The sequence below is a fragment of the Megalobrama amblycephala genome, linkage group LG13 (genome assembly GCF_018812025.1).
Source record: "Megalobrama amblycephala isolate DHTTF-2021 linkage group LG13, ASM1881202v1, whole genome shotgun sequence".
Taxonomy (NCBI): domain Eukaryota; kingdom Metazoa; phylum Chordata; class Actinopteri; order Cypriniformes; family Xenocyprididae; genus Megalobrama; species Megalobrama amblycephala.
In genome coordinates, this window is record NC_063056.1 from 12,944,695 (window position 1) to 12,949,142 (window position 4,448).

Genomic DNA, 4,448 nt, shown 5'->3' on the forward strand with positions numbered 1-4,448 from the left:
GCTTCAGCGCGAGTGCTCAAACAGCAACACAAAACATTATCTATGTTTGTGGCTGTCATATTAATAACATTTTAATTGTCTACACACTATTGTATTAAAATATTGTCAATTCTAGTTACTGTATTTCGGCGTGTTGTTACAGGATGGACGCATCCACAACAGGAGCTATTCTGACTACGTTACCAGTTCAAGTTCATGCGCATGATTTTGTGCAAATATAAGTTGTAATTTTATGTTTATCTTGTATAAATATATATGAATTACCATATATAGGATGTGTTTCGTTGAATTAATTAACCTTCTAGCAAAGCACTTCAGTTTACGGGTGTTCATTCAGCGCGCCTAACGTTAGCTCAATCAGTAATGTTATTATCAAAATGAGATGATTTGAGGAAAAATTCTGTTATTGTTCGTCATCCTTATTATTAACCAAACCATGTGTTTATGAAAATAATACGAGAACAATATAAGTGCTAGTTATTAAAAAATAATGCATTCATTTTTTGAAAACATGAAAGTTTTAATATTAGCCTACAGTAGTAATCACTGCTGTTTTGAGCTGCGCACGCTGAAGCTGAAGAGAATCAAAACCCATAAACTGAAGGTTAATTAACTCAACTGAACACATCCTATATAGCAGTGGCTCCCAAACTGGGGTACGTGAAGTGACAAAGGGGGTACGCGAACAAAATGCTGGGTAGTTCATTTAATTCTACATTAAAATAATATTAAAACAGAGCATGTATTTCTAACTACCAAAATGTCATAAATCCAGTACATTTAATCAAATTACCTCATCATTTGCAGTCAAAAATGACTGTATCGACACAAGCAGCATGCATATGATAGATTGCGTGCCGAATCTGCTGCCTTAAATCGCGCTAAATGTCGTTCTCGACAATGCACCTTTGTAAAAGTGGGGATTTAGCACTTATTCGCATGAAGAACAAATACAGACTTTCTCTGGTACAAAAACATACCTTGTGTGAGTTCTTTGTATTTAATGATGATAACGAGCGAGAATGCAATTGTTCCCAAATATCCACATGACTGCAAACGTGGCATTATTATACAACAGGTCAAAAAACAAAACGTACATTTTAAACACAGTACTGCCAGTATTTACTCTATTTTGCAATGAAGTAATAACGAAAACCACAGCAGAACTACAACACACGTCCGTGTTTCACGAACAATTCTGCCGCTTTGAACGAATCGTGAGAGTCGATTCAATGATTCATTCACAGCCACTTGCTTCGTTACTGAATGAATGACTCGATGACTCACTCATAAAAACAGTGACTTGCTGCCACCTACTGGCAGTTTTAGTTTAATATTTAAAAGTTTTACCATCATTGCATATTTCTCTATTGAACATTTTTATTTAAAACATTATTTATTGTATAAAGTTATTCATAAAGGTAAAAAAAAAAAAAAAAAATGCACAGGAAAATCAATTTAGGGGGCAAATATTGTCCCTTAATGGTAAAGGTGTGACTGCAGTCGAAGTGGAAGAGAGGGGGTACGCAGAAGGATGGTAATGCCTTCAGGGGGGTACTCCACGCTAAAAAGTTTGGGAGCCACTGCTGTAAGCAAATAAACTAACATAGTTAGCTCCGGTGTTATGTGTTGTTGATCAAATATAGGCCAAATTATAATTATATCCGATAAAAGAGAATTGGCATATGTATCTACGGTTATGTCGTAGATTTATACAGGGACGTGGGAACTATATTGTGAGGGGGGGCGGGATGTTATGTTAATTTTTTTTTTAATTTAACATTAAAAATGTTAAATTAAAATAAAAAAAAACGTTATCCAATCACTGCTTAACCTAATAAAAAATATTGACTATTATAGCCTACTGTTATATTATCTGTGCGTATACATAATATAGATTTTAATAGCTTGATGCTCTTTAAATATTTTGTTGCATTGTTAAAAGTTTCAGTGCATAGGACAGACCTATCCGCGATCGCTCTCCATGGTTCTGACCAAAGAAGAGCGCTTTGGAATCTCCATTACGCATGAAACGCATCATGCGTTTCCCGATAACATTGTCTCTTAGCGCGCTACGAAGACTCTTAAGGTATAACTTAACTAAAGGTATACTACCACTAAAGGTATATCATTGCTAGGCGTCTTCAGGGCTATCATCCACTCGCGAGGCATAGGCGCTGAAAGAATGATGATCTGCTTTTATGTAATTTTTCCTTTTTTTATTCAGAATATTCACAAATGTGTTAGCTATGGCATGAAATATCTGATATTCCGATTGTCAAATACATGCAAATGGAAGTGTATTGTTGTTTAAACACCTTTATAACGATCGCGTTAGTTGAGCTGTATGCGCAATATAATTTTATGACACAAAATTTTGAAATGTAGGCTTAAATCAAACACATTTTAATTCAGATTCTGTATTTTTATATACCCCCCCCCCCCCCGCCCCCCTGTTCAAACGTCTATGGATTTATATAACATAGACAGGAAATAATATTAACCTCATCGTAAATAGTAGTTACTTAGACTTTGCAATTTGTTACTGTACTAGCCTCTTGCGTTGGATCTAGACAACACAGGGTACATGATCGTTAATGTTGTTAGCTCACTAAGAAACTTTCAATTTAATTAGAAATAGTTTCGACAGCCAAGATGTGGATAAAAGCACTACTTACTGCTTGCGGGAATAGTTGGAATCAAGGGTGTAACTTTGGTTTGAAAAGTGGGGGGAACACACACCCTCTAGGGGGGTCTGGGGGCATGCTCCCCCGGAAGAAAATGTTGTACATTTTAAAGATAAATTCATTAATCTGGTGAACTTTGAGAGTTCAAAATAAAGAGAACCCATGTTCAGTGTGCAAATTGAACAAAGAAAATGTCTGTGCATTGACTCGTACCTGGATCCACTGTTAAAAATAAATTATCCACCCGCCAACCGCATGATGATATTCTCTGATTTAGATACCTGGGGCCGTATTCACAAAACATCTTAAGGCTAAAAGTAGCTCCTAACTTGCTGATTTAGGAGAAACTCTTAAAAATAATGGGCGCGTCATATATATATATATATATATATATATATATATATATATATATATATATATATCTATATATATAATAAGCGCATTTGGTGTGCTGTCCAAGGGGATCCCCAGCCGAGGGTGAGGAGCGTGGTGGCAGAGGGATGCAGAAAACTGTCGAAGTAACTACAGGCGAGTCGGCTCTCATCTGTGTATATATTCCTCCTCTCATGATGATTAGAAAGACAGTTTGAATGTGTTTCTCCCAAACTTTGTTTATAAAACATAATTTGTCGCTTGAATTCTGCATCCAAGAGGTGGACAATTAACTGTATAGGCCTATACTAGTTTAATTAGTGACATTTAGCCTACATTTTAAAACCTTTATGGCAACAATATGGCAACATTTTATTTTAACTATGGCAACGTTTTTATTAAAAATATATATATTTGAATAGGGCAACATTTGTATTTTAAAACCTTTATTTTAATATGTAAACATGACGCCTCATTCTACAATATTTCTATGATTAACCCTTTGAGCGGTACGGTCCCACATATGGGATTTTTATTTCAGTGCCCCTGGGCGTACGGTCCCACATATGGGATTTCGAACGCTCAGCGACGTCACATAACTGCCAGATTCAAACTGTGCTTTCGCGCTCTGGCTACAAGACGGACGCGCGCAGCTCTTGTCATATATCACAGCTATGCAGTGTTTTCAGGCACATAATGTTTATTTTAAGGTTTCAGACATTTAAATATGCATAAGCACCATTAAAACAATACATTAAGCGTTTATAATTTATACATTGATGTCCGACATCAGTGGAAGCAGCAATAACAAATATAATTTGGCGACATTTATTCATATCAGACACACATAATGGGCCTAAGTAACTATAAAGTTTACTCTATTATTCTTCCAGTTCACCAGCCACTTACTTGCATATATTTCGGAAGAAAATGATGAATTAACCTGCTGTAAATCCGACTGACAGGACTCTTGTGAACTGCAGCGCAAACTAAGATGGCGGCGCCCATCTCGCATTACAGATCAAGATAAAGATCATTTATAAAGGTTTTAAAACAACAAAGCACACTCACTTACACATATTTGAGAATCGGAATATCAGATAGTTGATGACATGGTAAGCAATTTTGCGAATATTTTAAATAAAAAAGGAAAAACTAAATAATAGCGATCCATCTGTCATACAGTGTTATTGTTGCTGCATTCAGCGCTCGTGACACGCAAGACGCGTCGCTATGGAAACATTAAAGGCGAACGTTCTAAAATAACGGTCGCCTTAAAAAAACTCACTCTGGGGGGAAAGTTAGAATATTTTAAACTCACGATCGAAAGGGTTAAATCGCTGACCTGATCATCCCATTACAATTATTCACATTCTCAGTGTTAAGCAT